Below are 27,832 nucleotides of genomic sequence, written 5' to 3' on the forward strand. Positions count from 1 at the left end.
TGCTATGGTTAATAATACTCAACTTTCGTTTTGTAATATTTATGGTCCGAATGGTATAGACTTACAATTCTGGAATGACTTTTCCACCTTTCTTTCCTCACATGCTGTGGATGATTTGATCTTTGGTGGCGACTGTAATCAACTGATGGATCCTTTCCTGGATCGCAAATCAAATATGTCCCCAACAAAATGCAAAAGCTTTTTCACAAAGCAATCTCATCTAGAGGCCTCATTGACTCATGGAGAGTCTCTCACCCTGACAGATTGGAATTTTCTTTTTTTTCTCCCGTTCACAAGTCTCACTCCCATATTGACTACATCTTTCTCACTCAACACACCCTACAGTTTATGACCAACTCAGAAATTGGCTCCATCCTAATCTCAGATCATGCCCCTGTCATCCTAGATATGGACTTTCCTTCACCTCCTCCTACTTCCCGTTGATGGCGTTTTAATAACTCTTCTCCTAGATGCCCAGTTTGTTGAACAATTCACACTTTTCATTGATGATTTCTTTCTCCACAATCTCTCTTCTACTTCTCAATTTCATTCAGTTAGGGACGCCTTTAAAGCCACTGCCAGAGGTTTCATTATTGACTTTGTATCTCGCAAGAAGAAGAATGCCCTCTCCAATTCTTCTCTTATCCTGAAACAAATCAAAGCTCTTGAACATCAATATTTCCCCACTAATTCTAATGATACTCTTTCCTCTCTCATCAATGCTAAAATGCAATTTAACAAACATTCATAGGATTTAGCATGCACCAACCTTCTAAAATGTAATGCTAAAATGTACGGTGGACAGAATAAAGCTGGCAAATCTCTGGCCAATTATCTTAAAATTAAGAAACAGAAATCTAAAATCATTGCCGTTACCGACAACTCTGGTGTTCGTCAAACCGCTGATGAAAGAATACTGGATTGCTTTGTCCAGTATGATACTTCTCTTTACACTCCAGAGTCCACTCCCTCTTCCGTTCAAATTGATTCACTTTTTCAATATCTTCCTCATGCTCCTGATGTTTCTGTAGATTTTAAGTCATTGGATAGCCCTATTTTGGAAAAGGAATTTCTCAATGCTCTTCATCTTTTACCCAAGGATAAAACACCTGGCCCGGACGGTTTCACCGTTCGGTTTTATCTCCAATTTAAAAAATCTCTAATACCTCATTTATTTTCATTGATAAATTACTTTCTTGGTGAAGGGAAATCAATGGGAACCTTCACCCAAGCTATGCTTTGTTTAATCCTTAAAAAGGATAAAGATCCCTCATTATGCAAAAATTATAGGCCCATCTCTTTAATTAACACTGACTGTAAAATCTTCGCTAAAATATTGGCCATCCGTATCAACAAAGTGATTCCTGATCTTATCAATATTTATCAATCTGGGTTTGTCAAAGGAAGGTCTATAACCGAGAAACTCGAGAACCCTCCTTAACATCATTCACCTTGCCTCTAAAATGGATTCTCCTATTGCTGCCATCACACTCGACGCTGAAAAAGCATTTGATAGGGTTAGCTGGGTCTTTATGTTTGGAGCATTGAGATGGCATGGTTTTAGCCCTCCATTCATTCGTTACATTCAATTGTTTTATTCTGATCCCTCTACTTCTATATGGGTTAACGGATGTCAATCTAATTATTTTTCTCTTCATAGAGGAACAAGACAAGGGTGTCCCCTTTCCCCACTTCTTTTTATTCTTGCTTTAGAGCCTTTTCTCGAAAAAATCAGGCGCTCACCTTTATACACAGGTTTCCAATTTCAGAATATTGACATCAAGTTTACTGCGTATGCAGATGACATTCTGCTTTACATCTTCAATTCTCCCACTTCTTTACCGGCTCTTTTCTCCTTATTACAAGAATATTAATCAGTCTCCGGCTATAAATTGAATATAGATATATCTTAAACAATTTTTGTCTATCTTATATGTTTCATGGCTCTGACTTTGAATGGAATCCCAAAAACATCAAATGTTTAGGCATCCTTTACACTAACACTATTAGGGAAACCGTTAACATTAACCACATAGATATACTTAAAAACTTTCTGCCCTTATTGAGAGATGGACTCCTCTTTTTTTATCCTGGTTGGGTAGACTAGCCACTATTAAAATGATACTTCTCCCTATTATTAATTTGTATCTCTCTATCCTTCCTGTTTCTCTCCCGCTTTACTTCTTTAGCACCATTAATCTTTCTTTAACAAAAATGTTATGGAATAACCGTAAAGCTAGGATTTCTCTCTTTCGTCTCCAGAAACCCAAAGACGTAGGTAGAGTCAATTTCCTGAACATCAATCAATATCATTCTGCCTTCACATTAAAGCAAATTTGGCCTTTATCTGATTCTCCTTGCCCTCCTGTAACAGCTTGGAGTACACTTGAACTCGCTCAGCTCCTACCATTTACATTTCTTACAGCTACTCGTTTATCGCAACCACCAAAACGTCTTTCCACTCCCATTTTTAACCATTCCAAAGCCCTTGCTCTTTCTCAGCTTCGATATCATCTTTCTCCTAGGGACTTCTTCTCCCAAACCCCAATATGGTATAATACATTTTTAAAGATTAATAATAGAGCGCTCTTCTGGAAGGAATGAATTGATAAAGTTATCATTACTCTTGATCAATTAATGAAGGACAATTTGCCGAGGGAATTCTCAGACATTCAGGAATCTTTTGCCATCTCCAACACTCACTCTTTTCACTACCCCCGCTTGGCAGTCTCTCTCGTTCAAATTTTTTCTCAATTATGCCCTCCAGCTACTCCTGTTCATGCTGCTTCCTCTCTAATTGATTTTTCTATCCCTCTCAGAGCTGCTGCCATCTATAAATTGCTTTCCCGTCCTTTAGCTGATAGATCGAAGTCGCCAATAGAACTATTATGAGAAGAAAGTCTTAGGCTAAACTCTGAATGGCATGTGAAGCCAGCTGTTATACCATATATAATCCCTTGAATACCAAATGAAAGGACACCACAACAGATATATATCAAAATAAAGTGTATTTATTCTAGACAAACCCTCAGCACTCTTTATGAGATTAGAGGTAAGTACAACACAGTCTTATTTATGCATACATTAAGTCACACAGGTAAGTAATACAGTTAGGCCCTAGGGGCCACGCAAACCATATACTAAGTAAGTGGTATAAGGACCACTAACACGGAAATAGGATAGGCCTAGGCCTAGGGAATCGCTGGGGCTACACTATACTACCAAAGGTTAGGAAGTGGGAGGCCCACGGGATTCAGGTGCAGAGTGGAAACACTCACGCGTAATGCGTATAATCGATAGAAATAGTACAGTTTTGAATTAAATAGATTTAGGACACTTCCGGAGTAGCTAGGAAGTAGAGACTGGAAAACTAGACACTAGGATAGTCACTACCCTGATGAGCACCGGAGTACCCAAGTTACCTAGCCCACAGGCTGCGGGTGCATAGGGGTGAAGTTGCGTCGGGTTTCGTCGTCTACTCCTATGGATGCCTGAAGAAAGATGCTGACAGGCAGTCAGTGAAGAGTGTCCGGTGGATCCCAAGGCTGGGATCAGGAAGAAAGGATACCTGCAAACAGAGGGGACAGAGTCAAGGTCACTAGCCAGTGACCACGTGGAACCAGGAAGGAACCAGGCGATGTCGTGAAGATTGCAGGTGAAGGTGAAGCTTGTCGCTGCAGCCACGAGGACCAGGGAACGTCGAGGACGACCAGGACCAGGAGGCGAGCTGTCCCACGAAGGCTCTTGCTGTCGGCGGTGTCGAAGTTGGACTAGGACTCACCAAGCCTTGGCAAGCGGAACCCACGAAGAACGGAGGACTTGCTTCTGGTGCAGACCAGTAAGGTCTGGGGTGCTTCTCTTTTTCAAAGAAGCGGAGCCAGTCTGGAGGAGCCAAACCAGCGCTGAAGATTTCAGGGTGCGTCGTCTCAAAGGCCACTAGCCAGCGGGCAAGCAACCAGACAGACGCGGCAAGCAGGAAAATGCAGAAGGGCCCCACGCAGGACTCGTGGAGTGTGGGGGGCTGATCTTCGGTGCAGATGGTGCTTGGGGTTGGGGCTTCTGAATCCCCGGTGCACAACTTCGAGGGTGCCTCAGAAGCTGCGCTTGAAGATACTAGCCACTTTTCCCAGGTAGCCGGTCCCACGTCTCTCGTCCCCTCCACGGATCTCAGCACGGCTGTGGATGTGGATCAGGGTCGGAGAAGTCTGGAAGTCAAGGCTCTGGTCGGGCTCTGCAGTCGGTCCCTCGTAGAACTTTTAGCAAAGCAAAGGGTAGTCTCTTGATAGTGCCTGTTTGCACAGGGTACTATAAACCAAAACTGGGCTTTGGCTCAAATAATCAGCCGGACTGAGCCGAATAAACTAACCAACAAAACATCTTGTCCCAACTGAAATCTATTAGACAACAAACTATTTTCAAAAACCTATCATGAAATGAAACACGAAAGGAAGGCTTTACGAATTGCCTGTTACTCAAAACACTTTTATTTCATATTCTTATTTTTGTGTGAACAGCAATTTTAATTTACAAAAAACTGTACATTGCACATACAAATATATTCAAATCCAATGACAACAAACTAAATAAAACCCTAGCGGATTTTTACATTCAATCATCAAACATTCTTGGCCAATCCATTCATACCAAAAAACAACATACACTGAACTAAACGGTCCTTTTGACACCTCTCCCTTTTAAACAAAAATTGTTATCCCCACTTTATGCGTATTGTAACATTTTCTTTCTTCATATACAATTAAAGAACAACAAAAGCATTTAGGGGAGAGCTTTTAAAGAGGATGTGCGAAGGACCGACTGGTCGACGCGTTTCGAACCTCTATCTTTATGAGGTTCTCCTCAGGACCAATCAATTTCTGCAATACAAACGAAAATACAAACATAAATAAAAAAGACCGGTGGACAGTTTAAGAACTCAAGCCAGCCCCCACCAGCGGCCTAGCTCACCCACCTTACGAACAAGTGTCAGCATGGAACCTTGACCTGCTTTGGCCTTCATACGATTCAACCAGCTAGAGCCGGAGCTGTGAAAAACCAAATATAAAACTGTACCCACTCATATTGTCATTCTTTCTTATAACATGACAAACAAATACGGACATCACAACAGCTACATTAATATTCGCTCACCCTGCAATCTGTGGTCTGATTCATCAAAGGGGCTGATGTAATTTTTCGTGCCACCGTAGTTTTGACTTTAGTTAGTCGTGTCCCTTTCCTTTTGCTTCCAACATGAACTGAAATGCGAAATCAAAATGAAGGACGTCGTCATTACGAATGTTCAACTGATTCTGACGACTCTTGTGATTAAAAGATGTGAAAAACGGGAAGGGTTCAATCCTTCGCTTACCTGATTTCCTCACAGTTAACGGCGTGCCGCGAGCCCGTGCATACGAATCAGGAACACCTCACCCGATCAGGAAGTGAATGCGATGGATTTCACCGGGTTCAAAAGTTGCCCTTCGCTCATGGGAACTGTAGTCACTTCTAACGGAGAAGTGGGAAATGTAGTTCTCTGCCGGAATGATGCCGACCTGGCATTTTTAAAAAAACGGTGAACTTGGTGAAACAAATTATGCAAAGCTGCGCAATTGTTGAGGCACTATTATGTCCATTACTATAAGGACGGTCACAAGGGCATAATCAAGTTGGGATTGGTCTATAGATCTCAGCTGTTTCGTTGAGACCATTAGTTGTCGTATTGAATTTCATGATAAGGAAAGCCTCTCGTTGGCTCAAGAGTCCCTCCAGGTCACCGCCCCATGGGTCTTTCTCAATTTTGGACAACACTGTCCACTTGAAGTCTTCTTCACGGTGTGTCATCAAGATCCAGTGGCTTACTAGCGGTGCATTTTCAACTCTCCGTTGAATCCTCGACTTATGTTGAGTGATGCGCTGCCTTACTTCCTGAGTGGTTTTTCCTATATAAAGTTTTGGGCATGGGCATGTTACTGCGTACACGACATTCTTGGTTCTGCAGTTTGTGAATGTATTATGTTTCCAATTGATGCTATCAAAGGTGAACACATCTCCCTCTAGGGTTTGTTCGCAACACATGCACGACCCGCACCTGTGATACCCAACGATTGGAGGTAAGGCTAGCAGACCTCTCAAGGTAGGGGGCTGCTGTTTGGGCAAAGCTGCTCTTACAATGAAATTTGCTATGCTTTTTTCTTTTTTGAACGCAAAGAGAGGTGGTGTAGAGAAATCCTCATGGAGGTCTTTGATCAGGTGCCAATTCGAAAGGACCAGTTTGCGAAGTTGGTGTGAGTTAGGGCAAAACGTTGTCACGCATACTGGCCTATTAACCATCTTCTTTCCTTTGCTCTCTAACAGAGTTTCCCTTGGGGTCCACCAAGCTCTTTTAAGGGAGTGTTTGAGCAATTTTTTCGGGTATCCCCTATCCATCAGACGTTCTTTGAGTTTGTTAGCATGGACAAAATATTCATCTTTTTGTGAACAATTCCTACGGATCCGTAGGAACTGTCCGTATGGTAGATTCTGTCTCAAGCTTCGAGGATGATTACTGGTGTAATGGAGTGCCTTATTTCTGTCAGTTGACTTCCTGAAAAGTGTGGTTTCTAGTTGACCCTCAGAATTCTCTACTTTGACGTCCAAAAATGTGATTGATTGATTAGATGCCGAACAACTGAATTTGATATCTCTTGATCGTTCGTTAAGCCATCCTACAAACTCGTCTAGTCGTTGTTGTGTCCCAGACCATATTAAAAAGATATCATCTATGTATCTCATGTAGTTGGAAATGTTTGCCGAGTACGGGTTGTTATTATAGATGAAATTATTTTCGTAAAGTCCCATAAATAGCACCGCTAGCTCTGGGGCGAATGGACACCCCATCGCCACGCCTCTTATTTGGAAGAAGAACTGGGACTCAAAAGAGAAATAGTTTTTAGACAGTGCGAATTTGGCAAGTGCCAAAATAAATTCCGATGGCACCTGGACTGGTCGTTCTCTTTTGTCTAGGAACCACGTAAGTGTCTCTAACGCTTGATCTTGGGGTATTTGGGTGTAAAGCGACACCACATCAAGTGACACCATCAGTTGATTTTTGTTGTCAAACTTTACCGACGCTATTCTGTTAAAAAAGGCTGTGGTATCTTTCAGGTGGGCCGGAATGTCGCTGATGAAAGGTTTTAAAAAGAAGTCAATGTATTGCGCGACTGGTTCCATAAGTGACTCGCACCCTGAAACGATGGGTCTGCCAGGGGGGTCAACTTCACTCTTATGTAGTTTAGGCAAAACATAAAAGACAGGCGTCCTAGGATTCTTATTTTCTAGAAAAATCCGTTCCTTTGGGCCAACGAAGCCTTGTGTGAACCCTTCCTCAATAATTTGAAAGAGTTGATTTTGAAGTTCCTTGGTTGGATCCTTGGAAATTTTTCGATAACAGTCTACATCTTCTAGCTGGCGCAACGCCTCTTTTTTATATTTATTCAGGTCCCAAATAACCACTGCGCCCCCTTTATCCGCTTGTTTAACCACCACGGATCTGTCGTTTTTGAGGGCCATCAAAGCGTCTTTCTCTTGTTTGGCTAGATTATATTTAATATAGCCTTTTTTCTTTTCCATTGCTTGTATCCCAGATAGGATAGTCTTTTCAAAAGTGCTGATCTCCTTGGGGATTTTAGGGCCTGATGGACAAAACAAGGATTTTCTCCTTAATCCTGTTATCTCTGTTGTAGATGTTTCAGGGGGATCCTGGAAAAACGTTTTGAGCCGAACTTTCCGACAGAATTCATTTATTTCCAACTTTAGTTTGACGAAGTCCGTTGGTCTGGATGGTACGAATCCTAGTCCTTTAGATAATATAGACAATTCAGCTTCTGTTAGGATTTTATCGGACAAATTAAACACCGGTGAGGGAACTAACTCCTGTAGTACTGACGGCGAGTTCGCATTTCCCACGGTTGGGAATAACGTAGGCGTCCTCTGCCCTGTCGTTGGCCTCGTGCTAAAAAATGCGACCCTTGATTTGTTATTTGTTGATCCTGATTTTGTTGTTTTAATCTTGGGTTTGTGTTTGTCCCTATATTGTCATCCGACTCGCCACCTGAAGACGAAGATGTTGTTTCAGAAAAGGTGATAAAGGTGAGAATGACCAGTCCAGGTGCCATCGGAATTTATTTTGGCACTTGCCAAATTCGCACTGTCTAAAAACTATTTCTCTTTTGAGTCCCAGTTCTTCTTCCAAATAAGAGGCGTGGCGATGGGGTGTCCATTCGCCCCAGAGCTAGCGGTGCTGTTTATGGGACTTTACGTAAATAATTTCATCTATAATAACAACACGTACTCGGCAAACATTTCCAACTACATGAGATACATAGATGATATCTTTTTAATATGGTCTGGGACACAACAACGACTAGACGAGTTTGTAGGATGGCTTAACGAACGATCAAGAGATATCAAATTCAGTTGTTCGGCATCTAATCAATCAATCACATTTTTGGACGTCAAAGTAGAGAATTCTGAGGGTCAACTAGGAACCACACTTTTCAGGAAGTCAACTGACAGAAATAAGGCACTCCATTACACCAGTAATCATCCTCGAAGCTTGAGACAGAATCTACCATACGGACAGTTCCTACGGATCCGTAGGAATTGTTCACAAAAAGATGAATATTTTGTCCATGCTAACAAACTCAAAGAACGTCTGATGGATAGGGGATACCCGAAAAAATTGCTCAAACACTCCCTTAAAAGAGCTTGGTGGACCCCAAGGGAAACTCTGTTAGAGAGCAAAGGAAAGAAGATGGTTAATAGGCCAGTATGCGTGACAACGTTTTGCCCTAACTCACACCAACTTCGCAAACTGGTCCTTTCGAATTGGCACCTGATCAAAGACCTCCATGAGGATTTCTCTACACCACCTCTCTTTGCGTTCAAAAAAGAAAAAAGCATAGCAAATTTCATTGTAAGAGCAGCTTTGCCCAAACAGCAGCCCCCTACCTTGAGAGGTCTGCTAGCCTTACCTCCAATCGTTGGGCATCACAGGTGCGGGTCTTGCATGTGTTGCGAACAAACCCTAGAGGGAGATGTGTTCACCTTTGATAGCATCAATTGGAAACATAATACATTCACAAACTGCAGAACCAAGAATGTCGTGTACGCAGTAACATGTCCATGCCCAAAACTTTATATAGGAAAAACCACTCAGGAAGTAAGGCAGCGCATCACTCAACATAAGTCGAGGATTCGACGGAGAGTTGAAAATGCACCGCTAGTAAGCCACTGGATCTTGATGACACACCGTGAAGAAGACTTCAAGTGGACAGTGTTGTCCAAAATTGAGAAAGACCCACGGGGCGGTGACCTGGAGGGACTCTTGAGCCAACGAGAGGCTTTCCTTATCATGAAATTCAATACGACAACTAATGGTCTCAACGAAACAGCTGAGATCTATAGACCAATCCCAACTTGATTATGCCCTTGTGACCGTCCTTATATTAATGGACATAATAGTGCCTCAACAATTGCGCAGCTTTGCATAATTTGTTTCACCAAGTTCACCGTTTTTAAAAAAATGCCAGGTTGGCATCATTCCGGCAGAGAACTACATTTCCCACTTCTCCGTTAGAAGTGACTACAGTTCCCATGAGCGAAGGGCAACTTTTGAACCCGGTGAAATCCATCGCATTCACTTCCTGATCGGGTGAGGTGTTCCTGATTCGTATGCACGGGCTCGCGGCACGCCGTTAACTGTGAGGAAATCAGGTAAGCGAAGGATTGAACCCTTCCCGTTTTTCACATCTTTTAATCACAAGAGTCGTCAGAATCAGTTGAACATTCGTAATGACGACGTCCTTCATTTTGATTTCGCATTTCAGTTCATGTTGGAAGCAAAAGGAAAGGGACACGACTAACTAAAGTCAAAACTACGGTGGCACGAAAAATTACATCAGCCCCTTTGATGAATCAGACCACAGATTGCAGGGTGAGCGAATATTAATGTAGCTGTTGTGATGTCCGTATTTGTTTGTCATGTTATAAGAAAGAATGACAATATGAGTGGGTACAGTTTTATATTTGGTTTTTCGCAGCTCCGGCTCTAGCTGGTTGAATCGTATGAAGGCCAAAGCAGGTCAAGGTTCCATGCTGACACTTGTTCGTAAGGTGGGTGAGCTAGGCCGCTGGTGGGGGCTGGCTTGAGTTCTTAAACTGTCCACCGGTCTTTTTTATTTATGTTTGTATTTTCGTTTGTATTGCAGAAATTGATTGGTCCTGAGGAGAACCTCATAAAGATAGAGGTTCTAAACGCGTCGACCAGTCGGTCCTTCGCACATCCTCTTTAAAAGCTCTGCCCTAAATGCTTTTGTTGTTCTTTAATTGTATATGAAGAAAGAAAATGTTACAATACGCATAAAGTGGGGATAACAATTTTTGTTTAAAAGGGAGAGGTGTCAAAAGGACCGTTTAGTTCAGTGTATGTTGTTTTTTGGTATGAATGGATTGGCCAAGAATGTTTGATGATTGAATATAAAAATCCGCTAGGGTTTTATTTAGTTTGTTGTCATTGGATTTGAATATATTTGTATGTGCAATGTACAGTTTTTTGTAAATTAAAATTGCTGTTCACACAAAAATAAGAATATGAAATAAACAAAAGTGTTTTGAGTAACAGGCAATTCGTAAAGCCTTCCTTTCGTGTTTCATTTCATGATAGGTTTTTGAAAATAGTTTGTTGTCTAATAGATTTCTGTTTGCACAGGGTAGCCACTCCTTGGACACAAGGGAGATTCTTCAGTCTTCTTCTTTCGTCGAATGTCGAAGGTCCAGAGTTTCTGTTCAAGTTGCAGGTTCAGGATAATCTAAAGTCTTGAGGCCCAACTCCCACTCTTATACTAATCTGGGGGGCTGGGATACCTGCTAGGTCATGCCTTATGGGTGGGACCTGGGAGGGGGGTGGTTACACCCCCTTCCCTTTGTCCAGTTTCGTGCCAGGACTGGGGCTGGAGTGCCCCAGCACCGGTTTGAACTGGACTATGCACGGGACACCTTGTGTGCCCCAGGCATGTCTCATTCTATTCATCCCTCCCTGCCCCAATACGCTAAGGCCTGTCTGGGGTGGTGCTAGCACCTCCCAAGGCAGGAAACCTATTGCCCAAGCCTCCCTTGCCGGGATCACTCCCAGCAGCAGGAGGTCAGACTCGTGTCTGTGGCAGCAGCATCCATTTTGTGATGCTGGGGCTCTGGTTAACTTTAACCGGGTAAGTAGGTTACAACATGTCTTCTCCTTCTAGAATGAAGGGATAATATCCTCATCCCCAGAAATGGGATGGGGGTATTATTCCAAAGTGTTACACACCTTACACGACATGTTTTGATAAAGCCAAACCATAGTTACCATAACCGTTTAAGATTATAAGGCACTTTAAGAGTATATGGTAGGCTATATCATAGAACAGCTATAAGGACATGGTTCCGAAAGCTGCAGACAGGCTCAGCTCATGCTAGAGCACCATCTCACATGTTACCAAGCACTCTGCCTCCAGGATTGTTAAGGCCTGCCATAGGAGTGGCTGATAGGTACACATGTGTCTATATGTAAGTTAGGTATAGGAATACTACACCTAAGCAAGGGGTGATTACACGACCTTGCCCCAGCTGAGTGATCAGCCAGTTGTGTCATAATGGAAGGCCAGGCCAGGGGTGGCATAATACATGCTGCAGCCCCTGGTAGGCCTAGGGTACACCTATGCCCTGGGTACCTAAGGTACACTGTACAGGGGCCAATAAGGTGATCCTATCCAATTGGGTTATGCACCTAAAGTACATAGTATTAATTTAGAGAGAGAACAGCAGGGCTGTGGGTCTGATTAGCAGGCCCACAGCCACATCCAAGTCGAAAACCAGTAAAGCAAAAGCAAAAAGTGGGGGTGAACATAGAAAGCAGACCCTACTCTCCTACAGACTTAACACAAGAATTTTCACTACAGCTCTGGGAATCTGTTTGGTCCAAAATACATACCTCTTCCCGCTCTGCTAGTACTACACAAACTTTTTTTTTTTTTTTTTTTTTAACAACCAACTTTTTTATACCCCTTCTGACTTATACAAATTTAAATTACTTGAATCTAAAAAATGCTGGTCATGGTCATGTGAAGACAGTGACCTTCTCCATATGTTTTTTTCATTGTCCATTGATTAAATCCCTATGGCTTCGTATTTGGTCCAAATTAAATGACATTTTTTCCACAAATTTTACTTTTAACATTACACATATATTTTTAGGAGGCTCCTCACCAATATGGGATGCTCGTTGAAATGCACGAAAATTCATAGTTTTATTTATTGCTATCTCCCTCCAAATTATCACAACCAATTGGAAAGATACTTCCAAAATTCATATCAGGCTTGGTGGAACTTATGTCTTCACCACCAGCTGGACCGTGCATTCGCCACTTCTGTGCCTTTATTAATTAAATGAGATTTATTATGGTCACCTTTTACTGCATACCTTTCTAAGCATGTTCTCTGATTGTTTTTGTTTTCCTTTAAAGTACCTTCTTCTTTCCCCACCACCTGTTTACTTTCAACTCTTGCAGACGTTATAAATATTGTTTTGATATTTTTCCTTTTTGTTACTTCTTGCCTCTTCCCCACTATCTTTCATTTTCTTTTTATTTCGGTCTTCTTTCTTCTTCTCTCTCCTATTAAAATTTGAAAAGCTCCTTTCTCTTAGTATAGTTTTATCTCCCAGTTATGGGACTCATTTTGATAATATTATAATGTAATACCGTTTGTTTTTTCATTGTAAATTATTTATTTTGTAATTATGTTTTACTATGTTTACAAATTGCAATAAAGCTCTTTAAACTCAAAAGAAAAGGACTCCTAAATACTTGTGGCAGTTAGTGGCATCTTTTTTTTCCTTGTGTTGAGACCATGGTAGTTTATAGGTCCTGGCTGTTCGAACAGCAAAGATCTTGGTTTTCTTTTAATTTATCAGCAAACCATTTCTATTGGAGTATGTGGCAGTTGCATCCAAAAGACATTGCAAGCCAATCTTTGTGTGCTGATGAGGACCAGATCATCTGCGTAGAGTAAATCAGAGAGAGGCGGAGACTGCCCATTTTTAGGTGAGTTCGAATTTACTGAGTTGAAGACCGGTGACAAGTCAGACAGTAATAAGTTAAAGAGCATGGGCTGAAGAACGCAGCCATGTTTGAGGCCTTGCCTGGTAGTTATGGGCCATGACAGACGCGATCCAACCCTGATTTTAATCTTGACCCTTGTGTCACGGTGTAGAAGCTGCAAAGCCCTCAGCAAAGTGCCAGGAATGTTGAACAGGGAGAGTTCCTGCCAGAGCTTCCCTCTATCAACCCTGGCAAAATCAGATTTATAATCTATAAACCCCTTGTATACGGGACTGGTATTGGGACTGGTATCGGCCTGGTCGATCAAAAGGGAGAGTGCAATGAGATTCACGGTTGTTCCGGTGTGGCTTTTAAATCCAGTTTGATTTGGTGGAATGATTTTATTTGTCACAGCCCATGAATATAAAGATTCCAGCAGCTCGCCTGCAAAATACTTCCTTTCATTATCAATTAGGGCAATCATTCGGGAATTCCCGGGAGATTTTTTTTGTCTTCACCTTTGAAAATCGGAGGAAGAATCGAGCCGCGCCTTAAGGCGGGGATGGAATTTCTTTCTAATGTAAATAGGTAAAGCTGGGCAGATTTGGTGGTCCAGAACACTGGGTCTTCCTTGTATAGGGCAGGTGGTATTCTGCCTTGGCTCGGAGCACCGTCCCTTTGACCTTTAGCGATTTGTTTTTGGATTGAGGCCTCTGAGAAGTGGAGCCTGAAGGTTGACTAGTCAGTGATCATTGTTGGAACTTCCCAAACAGCACTGCCTGCCGAGTCTCCCACCAGCACTTGAGTTTGTTCTGGCGATGGTTGGGCATTAAAATAATCATATTTAAAGAGGTACCACTCAGGTTCTGAAATGTTGGAGGAGTCTGCCTTTAGAAGGGCGCCTCCAAGACTATTTATGGTAGCCAAAACTTTGCCGAGTTGTTGGACCTTATATCATACAAACGTTTAGCCCAAAATGAGTTCCAGGTGTTTCTTTGGTGTTCACGTTTAGCCTCCTTCATCTGTTTTTGCATCACTCCTAATTTACTTATTTTTGGGTCAGTTGGTGACGTTTTGAGTTTTCTCCACAGCTGATTAATGCTTTTTTGGCAGACCTTATCGGATGATTGAAGCCTTCCCCATGTGAGGCTGGTGGCCTGGCTTTGAGCTGTGACGGTTTTGCGAAGCGGTCCGCCAAATTTTAATTGACCAGCTGAGGATTGGAACTCCGTCCATTTCATGGGAGTTAACTAATAATTGCTTGGCTTCAGTGGCCAAGGTAGGGAGGCTGTTGATGGTACACTTGATGCATTTTAGGCTGATGGTGTGGATTTCAAAACTTCCGTCCGGTGCGTATTGTGTTGGGTCAGCCGGATGTTAAGCGTGAGTTTCATTCTGGGGGCAGTGGTTGCTGCCCATTTTTTTGCCAAAGCCAAAAGTAGAGAATTGGTTCAGCAGAGGAAGATTGACAAAGGAATAGTCAATCAAGGAGGCTCCAGTGCTAGTTCAGTATGGAAGGCCAGGTGGCTTGTTGGGATGAAATAGGCCATTAAGAGCTCTTAATCCAAGTTTCCTTTACCCCCCCATCCCCTTGGGTCATCTGTGGCCCACCCAAGGCGGTCCTGAAGTGGTATCACCCATTCGCCTTCATGTAGCTGCGTTATCTCATTATCAGGAAGATCTGTCATTATTCACATGTTAAAGTCTCCTGAAATTAAGTTATCTGTGCTGACATTTTCTGATCTAAGGTTTAGCACCATGGAAGACAGTTCCTTAGTAATCACTGACTTTGAGCCTAAATTCGGACGAATGTAGATATTTATCAGAATTAGGCTCCTTAACTGGCTGTTAGCCGTTCTGAGTGAGGTGCCAACTACTTGAAGCCCTGAGGAGTGGCTCACTTGTTCCCAAGAGTGAGTAGTGCTATTGGCCAATACATACATTGCAAGACCTTCACTGCTGCGGCCGAAAGTTCCTTTGTTTGGTAGCAAGGATATAATGGTTTATATACCCTTCTAGCTGGTATGCCGTCTGAAGCCATGTCTCTTGCAGCAGGATGATTTCAAAGGAGGGTAAGTAAGATATTATGCCCTGATCACTCAGTTTGCCTGGCAGTTAACATTCCAAGAGCATAATTTGAGTCTGCTTCCTGAATAGACTTGTAGCAGTTGCTTTGTCACCTGAGCAATTGAGTTTAGTTCAAGGTCCAAGATTGCCATTTACAGTTAACTGCTCCTACGGAACCAGTGGGTTGAATTTTGTGGCCACCAATTAAGTCCCTTGAGCTAGGAACCGGGGTTTTACTTAGGGCACCTCTGAGGACCGAGTAAACCAATCTTGGCTTTGCCCTTGGACTCGCCACGTCCGGCAAACTGTCAGGAATGTGTGGATAGCCCGATTCATTGCCAGGATTGACGGAAATATCCCACTACTTGAAAATGGCCATGTATCTCAGGATGTTGGAGACTAACTCGGTAGATCGCCAGGTGACCTTGGTTGATTCATTGATCTGACCATGCGCTGGGGCGATAAACTAAACAGAAACAATTTCATCCAATGAGACTTCTTCCATCAACTTCAGGATGTTTCCCCGATTTAGGATATCAAATGTGCCTTTCACCTTATATTCTGGGTAGAATAGTCTGTAGGTGCTTGTGGCTGCCTTGTGTGTAAGAAGCCATCACGAAGATTTGCAAGCGTGTTATTTACTGGCTTTGGGGAAGAGTGGCGGGTTAGTATGGATTTCAAGACAGGGTCGGGCCGATCAGAGGCTGCTCCTTCTAACCCTAAGTTTAAATGGTTCGATTGCTGGGATGTGTAGGGAAGCTTCCTGTAAGCATGTTCAACCAGAATTTGCAGGTTTAAAAGGCAGGTTGAATACAGGACTTGACCCCTTTGGACTCATTGAGGGTAAGTCAGTGTTATTGCGCATAACGTTGGCTTGTGCAGGTTCTTCAGTGTGGATTATTTGGTGCCTAATGTCTCTGTTTTTGAAAGCTGACGTGATGGCCGGCCAAGTGCTCTTTTCCCCCACCGCTTGACTCAAAATTTCAATATCCATGTCTTGCCTTGGATGTTTGACTTGATCCACAGGGGAAGTCCCGATTGCCATCGTAGCAGAGTCTCCGGCTGCCGTAACCCTCACGTCAGTGAATACTAAGGTAATACCCTGTTGCTTTTCGGCCTGATTAGGAATTGAAATTGGATCATCCGTCACTCCTGCTGGGCCACTCAACAGCGTTAGATCCTTATCCCAGATGATGTCTTCATGATTCCATGTTTTGTATAAGGTGTAAAATGCCAAATTGAACTTTTTGGGTCAGGTTTTTTTTTCAGCCATTTCTCCTTTTTGCTTGTTTGCCTTTGGAGTCGGCCTCTTCCAGGTTTTGACCAAATGAGGGTGTGAGACTAGGTCCAAGACTTTCGTCCCGCAACAGTCACTTGCAAGTAGCTGCTGTCTGCGCTGCGGTCCCTTGTAGCCAGGAACTGTGATGCATCAATTTCAGCAACCCCGCTTGCCCTGGAGTGAAGGTACCTCTTGAAAGATTTTTGTTGAATTCTCGCCAGCAACCCAGGTTCTGCCTCTGGGTTTTGGAGGCTTTGAGATGGTTAGATTTTTTAGCTCCCCTACAAGTTTTAAAATCACATACGGGAGTACACTTAGTTTGTCAAGATTTGGCGAACAGTTGCAAGTTTGACAAGGGTGATAAGCATCCGCCTGCGCCCTTTTTATCAGATTGTTTAGGTTTGTGATTTTAATCATCAATGCTAGCAACATATAAGGTCAGTGTGTTTAATAGGCTGGACTGACATTGCGTCCACTGACCTCTGTAGGATGCCTAAGGGTGTAGACCAGTCTGATTCCTGTGTGGCCTGATCTTCCTCATTTGGAGTGGGTGGGGGTGTTGTGTTATGGGGGCTTCTTTTTACGTAAGATGAAAGCATGATTTACCATTCCTTAGATCAAAGATAGGATAGATCTTTTCTAGGTCGGGTGGGTCTTCCTCATTGGTCGACGGTTGCTGACGTCCTTTCTCCTGAGGTGTTCGAGTGTCTGGGTTTATTAGGGCATCCCTGAGCATTGGAAAAAGCTCCGTTTGTTCCACTGGGTGCTCAGTTATCATGGTTAGGTAACCCCTCTCAACCTGGGACGCCCACTGCTTTGCTCACTGCTTCCTCCTCTATTCTGGAAATTAGATGGGATAGGTCGTCTCTGACTTGAGTAGTTGAGTAGAGGCTGCACGGGATAGCATTCTGGTGAATTTTTGAAGATACCGTTACTGAGTGGTAATTAAGTAGGTTTGTTTTCTTCTTGTGTTGATCCAGTTGTGCTCCAAGGTTTCAGGGACAAGATGGCAGTTTGAGCCCCCAGCCTTCCCAAAGTAAGGGGAGGGGGAGCCAACACCAGTTCCTTATCGAGCAACCTACTGACCGACTCAGGGGGTCCAAGGATTCAGCTTATTCCAGAGTGAGTTTCGGAGTAAGGGGTTAAAATATTGACACTAGTGTCCCCCTTGTTGACAGTCACTGTTGGACTCAAGGGGATGGGCAGAGCCCTAATAGTCAAATTACTTGAAAAAGTAGCAAAGACCGCGTTTTTGAGGTAGGCAAATTTAGATGTGATTTTTGGTTGGGAGATGGTGGTTTTGGGGCCAATGGGCTGGTTCCCAGATTTTGTAGGCTTGAATTGGTCGGCAGGGTGCTCAATGGTTTATTTGATGTCAAATCAAGTTTCTGGTCAGGTGCTTCAGCGGTTCTAGTCGGTCAGCCCTCCGCTTCAGTTTCTTTAGTGGAACCGCCGGACCTCTTGATTTCCCAGAAAGCATGGTTTAACTGATTAGCTGCAGTTTCAGTAAGTTAGCACCAAGCTCTGCGGCCATGGTGCCCTCTCAGGAGGAGTATCAGACTACCACCTGATTGGAGAACCCTGGTTTCGTAATTGTCACTGTAATGTCGGATGTGCAGCTTTTTGGATTAATGAAACAGCCCTGCTGCAAGTGATGGACGATGCGCTGTCTTGTCTTCTGATTCTTTCAGACCTTTATGCAGCTTTAGACACTGTTAATCACAACACTCTCCTCAACACTCTTCAACACAGAATGGGTTTGGAAGGCACAGTGCTTAAAATATTTGCCTCATTCCTCTCAGACAGATCCCAAATGATCAAAATAGCGAACAGTCTTTCGTCTTCTTTGGCGGTAGGTCAAGGCATCCCTCAAGGTTCTATCCTTGCAACTACTTTGTTCAATCTCTATTTGGAACCATTGGGAAATCTCCAAAGTAAATCTGGGATCAGTTATCTCTATACGGATGACACTCAAATCTACCTTAAGGTGTCTTCGAAACACGATATCTCAATCCTCAACTCTACTCTCAACTCTATCCAAAACTGGTTGTTAGCTCATCAACTCATTCTGGATCCTTCCAAAACTGAATTCCTCCTCCTCTCTACCTCACTCTCTCCACCTCCTGTTCAATCTTGGATGGATCAGTTGAACTTACTCAACACAAAACCTATGAATGTCAACAGCGCAAAATCCCTGGGTGTCATACTTGACAAAAGGCTCAATCTACACTCCCACATCAATTCCATGGCAAAGAATGCAGAATAGCAACTGCGCCTTCTCTGGGGGATTCGTTGTTTCTTTCCGGAGCAAGACCTAAAAACCTTGGTCCAATCTCTGGTTCTCTCTAGATTGGACTATTGCAATTCTCTACTTGCTGGCCTCCCCAAATCCCACCTTTTCCCTCTTAAATCAGTTCTCCATTCAGCAACTCGTTTTATATTTGGAGCCAAAATAAGTGACCACATCACACCCATTTTGTCTTCTATTGGAGGCAAGATCAATCTACAAGACTGCCTGTATCACCCACAAACCTAAACACTTCCTCCCCTCGATACCTGGCGAATAAACTGAAAATCTCTGGAGGCTCTAGACCGTCTCGTAATGCGGAAAATGTACTGCTTGTGCCACCCACCTTCAAAAGGAAAAGATCGATGGCTCAATCTTTCTCAGGCAATGCAGTGAGAATCTGGTACTTGCTTCCTCCAACACTCCGTACCACCACCACCTCTACCTGAACCTTCAAAACTGACCTCAAATCTCTTCTCTTCCAAAGAGAATTCCAAAACTAACACACCCCTTTTCATTTCCCTCAAGAAAGCTCTTTCATTACTGTAAATGTGTAATCTATGCCTGCACAATCTTCACCCTATTGTGTTTTTTGTGTTTTTTAGTGATTGCCATCTATTATTTTATATTACCTGTTCTTGTTTCTCTTACATTATCTGGATGTTAATATACAGTTCAATATGTGGGATTGAATTTGCAGATATTGAGTAATAAAATTCTGAATTCTAATAGGGGCACAATTCCATGAAATGACACAAGTACACATGAATCATACCATTGTCCTTACCCAGGATCCTTAGGAATATAAGACTTAAAGTTGCTTAAAGACACCAAACGCCTTGTCAGACGGGATCACCATATTGTAAGCATATTTGACTAAACAAAGTTTTCTAAATAAATTGTTTTATTACATTTTTTCAACACATAACAAATCAATGTGAACAAGATCATAAGCTCCGGCAGGCTTGACTCAAAGACAGGACAGATGCATTCTGTTAACTTAGATGTTCATGTACCGGGAATACCAGCATTAAGATGTCCATCAAAAGAAATGTACCACAATAGAAAGAGCTGCCAAAAACTGAGCCAAATAGAGAACTGCCAAACATCGAGTTGCCAAATAGCCAGCTGCCAAATAGCGAGCTGCCAAATACCGAGCTGCCAAATACCGAGCTGCCAAATACCGAGCTGCCAAATACCGAGCTGCCAAATAGTGACCCACCAAATACCCAGTTGCCAAATAGTGACCTGCCAAATACCAAGTTGCCAAATAGTTGCACGCCAAAAACAGAGGTATTAAGGCACGGTCAGTTGCTCAAGGCGTCCTAGCTTCTAGACTGACCACAGGCAAAGTGATCTTTAACAAGTTTCTTAACCTCTCTTTTCAGGATAACTAGCTCCGATTGTCGTTCTACCCACTATCTTATCAACTATTTTGGGCCCTGGGCAAGATGTTTCAGTGATTTTTGAGTGACATTTTCTGTACTTTAATATATAGTTCAATATGTGGGCTTGAATTTGCAGATATTGAGTAATAAAATACAGAATTCGAATGGTGGCAAAATTACATAAAATGACACTAGTACACATAAATCATATCAAAGTCTTTACCCAGGATCCTAACGAATATGTGTCTTAAAGTAGATTAAAGACAACAAACACCTTGTCAGATGGGATTACTATTCTCAAAGCCTATTGGACTAAACAAAGTAAAAAAATAAATATTTTTAGTACTTTTTTTAACACATAACAAACCAATATGTACAAGACCAAATGTGCTGGCAGGCTTAAGTCAGAGAGATGTCTGCAATATTCTGTTACCAAATTAGAGATTCAGTTAGTGGCATTTACAGTATCAGCATGTCTGTCAAAAGAAATGTACATTAAAAAGCCGCCAACAACCGGGCCGCTAATAATAGGATGGTTGAATCCCAAAAGTTAAGGGAGAATCATGTCAAAGTTGCAAGGTCTAACAGGCCAGGAAACAACCACCCCAATCTAACAAATTATCACAGGTGGTAGCAATAATGAAGAGGCAGCACATTAGACTACCTTGGAATATAAGGAGCCAAGAATTATTATAATATACCCCCAAAATTAGTAAGTGGCGGCTCATGTCTATACCTCTTAAAATCTATAGTCATCCTCCTTGCAGTGGGTTGTGTTATAGCTTTTGTTATAACTTTTGAATTTACAGTTCCAATCCTGACATTGCTGAAGATTCAAGTTCGCCAGAGGTATTAAGGCATTGGCAGTTGCTCAAGGTGTCCTATAATCTTGGCTGCCCCCGGGGAAGAAATCTTTTGCAAGTTTCTTCACTTCTCCTTTCAGGCTACCTGTATTTCACTGTCGCTTTACCCACTGTCTTATCAATTCTTTGGGGCCCTGGGCAAGACATTGCACTGATTTTTGAGTGACATTTTCTGAAAGTTTAAAGTACCATTCAATATGTGGACTTGAATTTGCAGAGTAATAAAAGTCAGATTTTGAAGGGGGGTAAATTCCATAAAATTACACACTAATCATCGAAATATCCTTACCCAGGATCCTCACGACTATATTTCTTAAAGTGGATTGAACACACCCAACACCCAAAATGGGTGGGGGACACGCCCCCAGGGGGCCCGTGGAGTCATGGGAAGTGGAGGGCACATTCCTCAGCCTCTTCAGCTGAAGTGTCATTCAGGGACTCTCCTGTGCTGTAAAACCGAAGCCTGGCAGACAGCTAAACACAGCTTTCTGCCAGTGTGCTGCTTGCCTGAAAGAAATGCAATTGTACACAATTTCTTAATCTGCAATAGTAAAGGGATATCTGCAAATGTAGAGGATGCTTGGGAGCTGGTACTGGCTTTAGCTGATCGAATCACTTATTTTTGAATGGTATTGCAAAGAGTTAACAACTGAGTTGTGGACTGCGTGCTTTTAATTGTCATTGTATTTACGTAGCTCTCACTATCCCAGAAGAGTTGAAAGAACAGTTATGTAAAAAGAGTAGCATGTACAGTCTGGGTATTACTAAAATCTGTATTTTGGAAGCACCATTTTATTGTAAAACTTTTGCACATTTTGTAGCATTCTCTTATGCTGTGTGTAATGCAAGTATAAAATAATGACTTTCATATTCACAGTTCATTTTTCGTGTGTTTCCTGCATTGCCACTTGTAGTTTTCCCTACGTTAGCCTAATTGTCCATGATGTAGGCTCAATTTTCCATTTCACACGCTACTATAATAAACACGCTTGTTTTTGTGCCACATTGTATTTTAATATAGATCCTGCATATGTTTTCGTGTTATCTTCTGCGGTCAGGCACTAGCACCTAGATATAACACGAGAATGCAGCTGTTGTTTATGGGCACATGTCTTGCCCTATAGATGAGCACAGTTGTCCAAAAACACACATAGATCAAGAGTTCTGAGACAAGAGCACTGTGTCAACCAAGATGTAGAACATCTATCTGTGTATGCTAAGGTACGGGGTCCGCCACTAATCCCAGAGATCTTTGACATATTTTCATTTAGCTTCAGTAGAAGGGGAGGGGGGGGGTTAGGATACTCTTTATTATAACATGACAGCATGATCAATAAACCATATACGATGAAAAGCCACAACTGCATTTTTAGTGTGCATTTGTTTTCTAACTGTGGCACAAATACTGCCTTTTAGAGCATAATAGTTTAAAGATTTGTGATAAACTTCATTCATGTCTATTGTTTATCTTATTGTGGACAAGTGTGAGTGGGAGAGCGAAAGCATGTGTTCTGTTACCTTGATCCCTGAGAAGGTAGAGTGTGTTGTCTTCTGGGGTGCAAATTCACTTGTCTCTCTGGTAAGGTTAGAAGGCAAGTGAGGCACTATAGCTAGTCGGTCTCGGGCTCATAGATACTACAGTTGTATGGGGGCTCAGTTTCTACAGGCCAAGGTTCTATGGTCCCAAGCATAGTTTTGTTCCTGAGCAGAATCCCTGCAACCTGGCTCTGCCAAAGTTTGGTTACTTACTTACTTGCGAGAACCCTGAGTAGTGTTTGTGCTTTTCCACAATACCCACTCACCTTCTCCTGGAGATGTCCACAGTGTTAGGGACTATTTAACCTTCACAGTTATTAGGTAGCACATAGTTCTGTTGGTTTTTTAAGCTTGAATATATTAAGGTCTAAAAAGACCTCATTGTGCTACTTTCCAAATCTTTTGTCGGTTAGCTATTGCTCAATTTGTGGCTGCTCGATTTAAATGCTGCCAGGCATTAACTCAGCATTTAATGCAACACTGAGTTCCTAATGCAGGAGCAACTGTAATCTTTGCTGTAGAGGTGGACACAGCTTTCTGCTTTGAAGTTTTCTATTCTTGTGTCACTTTCCCAGCTGATGACGCAAATACATTCCATGAATACACCCTTCCTCAAGTTCCTGCTGCAGATCGTCAATATGCAATTACTGAAATTCCGCTTATGGTCTGGGAACACCAGACTTGGTTCCTTGGCACCCTTCCCCCACATTCTTGGCACAGTCTGATTGGACCCCTTAAGTATTGATGGGGCCACATAGCCGGCACTGGCAGGCTATACCTCTTATTCAGATTTAGGTAATATAAATCTGTTGCAGACATGCGCTTCGTATAATGTTCATGTTAACTTATATAGACACATGGTCCAATTTATTGTACCTGCCTTGCTGTCTGAACCAGCTAGTGTTGCCCTGCAAGAACAACCTCAAGTAACTGCAGATCATGTTATCAGTCCTGTAAGTGTTAATTCCAATTTTGGCCAATGACCTACGAATCGTGAAGAAATACCCTTATGAATAGCCCAACAATTTATCTGCTTGTAGCGGTGTTTCCCCTTACGGTACCATAAAACAAACCTAGAATTCTAAGTCTTTGCTCACCCAGTGGCCTGGATCCCCCTGTAGCTGACTGCAACACCTTAGGGATTATTTTTGCCACAGTTTAAACTCTTTGTCATGGCACTCCCTCGATGACCGTTCTACTAAACATACTCAAACAAATACAGAATGAACATGGGGCAGGTTCCGCCCTTGATTTAGGGATCAAACTGGTGGGCAATTTACCCGCTGTCTCTGAATTGATTCTTTCTAATGTTACGGGTGACGCAGCATCTTTGGCTATATACCAGCAACCTGCCATAGTGGCTGTAGCCAGCCATGAAGTATAATTGCCAGTTATTTCTAATGTATACATGTCTTTAGGACATAATAGATTTGAGCGAATATTAAGTTGTAACGCATGCTGTTACAACACATGTTTTTACAAAGTGAACTTTACAGCGCACCTACCATTACAATGCATTATTTTGCAATGCATACCATTACCATGCATCCCCGTTGAAGTAATGTAAAAATTCCTTTACAATGCATACCATTACAAAATATACAATTACAATGCATACCATTACAACACAAGTTCCAAAACCTAATATGCTTTTTAATATCCACCCTAAAATACAGGATAACATTTAAAACATTTAAAACATTTACAGAACACAAACCTCAAAATTGCAAAACATTTCCCAACGAAAAGTACTCCTAAAAAACATTAACTTTGTTAAAATACTGTACTGGCATTTGGAAAGTAAGAGGATCATTACGATGGCAGAAGGACCGCCACCACCAGCTGTGCGGTGGCGGGCCTTACGCCATCGGACTGCGATTCTCCCCCTGCCACATTACTATGGTGGGGGGATCCAGACTGCGACCGTGGCGGAAGCAAAGACCGTCCGCCACGGAACTGCATTACGATTGCCTGGCGGAGCGGTCTGCATACATAAAATGGTGGCGGTGCAGGCACCGTCCGCCAAATTAGGACGCTGTCTTCTGCCAGCCTTTCCGTGGTGGGTAAACCGCCACTGAAAGGCTGGCGGGGATTGGTTTTGGGGGCTCTTAGAGGGCCCCTTTTGTGTCTGGGGGTGGTGTTTGTGCACTAGGGGGATACCCATGGTATCCCCCTACATTTCACTGCACCAGTGAAATGCACAACATGCAGTAAGCAGCACCCACTGCAATGTTAAAGTGTTAAATGCGACTGCCATGGTGGCGGTTGCATCCTAATTGAGTGTGCGGGTCCGCCGCATGTATTGCGGACGGTCCCGGTCACCACCCCGATGGCGGAGGGACACAAGTCTGTCCGCCATCATAATCGCCCCCTAAGTGTGTTCATTCCAAATACAACACTGGTGTCCTTCATCTATTTGCAATCTACCAGTAAAGGAAAGGTATTCACAAAATGGCTGTTCTAAAAGGGAATGAAGAAAACCCTTTTTTTCACAACAGATAATAAACATTCTGGCAGACTCCTAATCCCACGAAAAAATATATCCCAAAAGATTTTCTTTTACATTTTTCAAAACCCATAAAAAACCTATAAATTCAGCCAACTACCTTTATGTGCTCAGTGGTACACTGACTTTCGTGGTGACCAAATGCTGCTGTGGTGCGAAGAGAAAAACAGATTCCTAGACAGACACTGCCACTTATTGACTAAAGTAAGTGAAACGTAAATATAAAGAAACACTTAAACACCAATAATTTCCTAACATTCATTTTAAAGATCGTACAAATTGACAGATTTTGAACAAACCAACATCCTTAAAAATGTAAATACATTTCCTGAAGGCAAACCACTAAATTTGCATTAACTATTTTTTTAAATAAAAAAAAAACATTAATCCCAAAAACTTTACCTCAGGGAAGGTGCCGGTCAGTTGTGGATAGGCAAAATTATTATTCCAACTCCACCGGGTGCCGGCCTCAGGGAAGGTGCTGGTCAGTTGTAGGTAACGAAATGTAAAGCATTTACAGTAAAAGATACCAACATTATCATTTTTTTCCACAGGACTTTACCCATCAAAAAGGACCAAACAAAAACATTATCTGGACTTAAATCTATCAACACCAGCACTTCTAATAACTTGAAAAACAAAAAAAAGAGAAAGACCTTGAGAGGTCAAATATTTGCAAAACCTACTTTTTCAACTCAAACTAACCAACACATGTCTCTTAAGCACCCACAAAAAATACAAACAATTTTAGAAAAAAAGACAGAAAAAATGTAAAAAATAAGCAGTAGTGTAGATAACAATCATTTTGGAAAAAATCTATTTATGTCAACTTTTCCTTACAAGCCCAAATACACCCAGAATGGAGTAATCCAACTCAACAATATCTACTGGAAGGAGACCTGAACCACTAAAAGACTAACAAAGGTAAATACACAGACATTATGAATTTTAAAAACCTGTCTTTGTTTTCACAGGTGTCAACTACAAATCACATTGCAAAATCATAGTTAGCAAAGTCAGTCCCGCAATAGAATAAATAACATGTTCCTAGACAAGTCAATAGGCAGTCAAGAAATAATAAACACATTTTTTACAGGTTTTAACTAATAAACATTCCTATTTGTAAACACTGAAATAACATTTCTTTTCCTACCCTGTTTTACAGACAAACACAATATGGCAACATGAAGAGAGGCAACCTACATCCAATCTAACAGAGGCAATTGACTGCTAAAGTATGGTAGCTATCTCTATTGTAGGGAGAGACTAACTGGGCCCAGGAATCATTGGAGTTGTGTGCAGTATTATATATCCCATTGCACAGGCAGATCAGTTACTCTTGGTGAAATTGTTGAAAGAAACACCGAGCATAACCATTCTGCAATGAAGACTGAGGTCAGAGAGAACATGGAGCAAATCAAAACTTTGCATCCACCTCCAATGAATCATGTGGCTCAGTTTTGCGGGAGGTATCCCAACACATTCCTATGTATATAGCAAGTTCTATGCCAACAATTCCAATTTTAGCAGAGTTATACAAAAGGAAAAATCAGGCAAATCACCTGTAATTAACAACCCAATCGTACTCAGACATTAGCATTCCCTTTGAACTTCCTTACTGTAACCTTTACTAATGAAACTTTTCTTTTGTATGACAACAAAAACCCTCGGAAAAGGATACTATTCTTTAGCACACCCCATACCCTTGTACCTTTGGAAAATAGTGATATTTGGAAGGATGGGACCTTTAAATCCACACCCCATTAATTCACCCAAATATACACTATTCACACCAATATCAAAACCACTACAGTTACTTTAGAATACAGTTTACCCCCTTTACGCTCTAATAAGCAAATGTCAGCATACACTGAATTTTTAGTAGTTGTAAAATCTAAAATACTCAAAAAGTCCTAAAAAGTGATCATTGATTTTGAATTACCAATGATTAACACCACTACAAAATTAAATCCCGATACCCAAATTCAAGGATGTTTCTTTCACTTTTCACAGGCCTTTTGGAGAAAATCCAAAATACATCCTTGGTTGAGGATTACATTTCACACAGTAAACTGCAGTATGAATTGAAGAAACTAACTACATTATGCTTTGTACATCATAACAGTGTAGATTAATTCTACAACTCAATTACTGAATCTGAGTATTTTACACCAAACAATGACAAATTAGATCCCTTACTAAATTACTCTGAAGGCACATGGATTGGTCATCTATGCAGATCAAGCTGCAGGAGGAAGACAATGCGCCCTGTTGAATGGTTGAACTGTTACATGACCTGCTTAGAGGGAGATGCAAAGACTAATAATGTAGTTGAGGGATAACAACCCTCCAACTAATCAATCAGAAAACCTCACCCAAACGTTTAGCTTTTCTTAGAAGTTTTGAGATAGAAGCAAAGTTTCCAAGAAATTGGAATAGTGCAATCATTGACAGGTAGTCTGAACCCACGTGTTTCAAAAAGAACAAAAGAAATGTCTGGGCAACTATTGGGTCAATTTCAAAATATTTTGCTGATTGTGGCTTCAGACTACCTAGACAACATTGCACGCATACTACATTTCTAACAAAGACTAACACCTATTCTATCTTACTCGCCTGTTTTGCATTTTTTTGAAGAAATTGGTTTGCCATTTTTGACATTATTTTTATAATTAGAGGAATGTCAGCCTTCTTAACCTGAAGTTGTCTTTTCTTCAATTCGTGGTGATATATAAACAACCACACTTCACTAAGAGTCTTAAACACTCCAATAATACAAAGCTAACAAGTC

General features: G+C 41.9%; 1 protein-coding gene across 3 annotated transcripts in view; it reads right to left on the bottom strand.

The window, feature by feature from the left end:
• Window positions 1-27,832, bottom strand: part of ARFGAP1 (ARF GTPase activating protein 1) — a 545,635-nt gene that overhangs the window by 365,737 nt on the left and 152,066 nt on the right. Inside the window, exon 2 of one of the 3 annotated variants that reach the window (XM_085619707.1) lies at window positions 25,444-25,522. The exons of the other annotated variants lie outside the window; for them this stretch is intronic. The gene's annotated coding sequence lies outside the window, so the exon portion shown is untranslated. The remainder of the gene's footprint in view (window positions 1-25,443; window positions 25,523-27,832) is intronic. 3 annotated transcript variants of the gene reach the window in all.

This window comes from Triturus cristatus, chromosome 7, assembly GCF_964204655.1.
Source record: "Triturus cristatus chromosome 7, aTriCri1.1, whole genome shotgun sequence".
Lineage (NCBI taxonomy): Eukaryota > Metazoa > Chordata > Amphibia > Caudata > Salamandridae > Triturus > Triturus cristatus.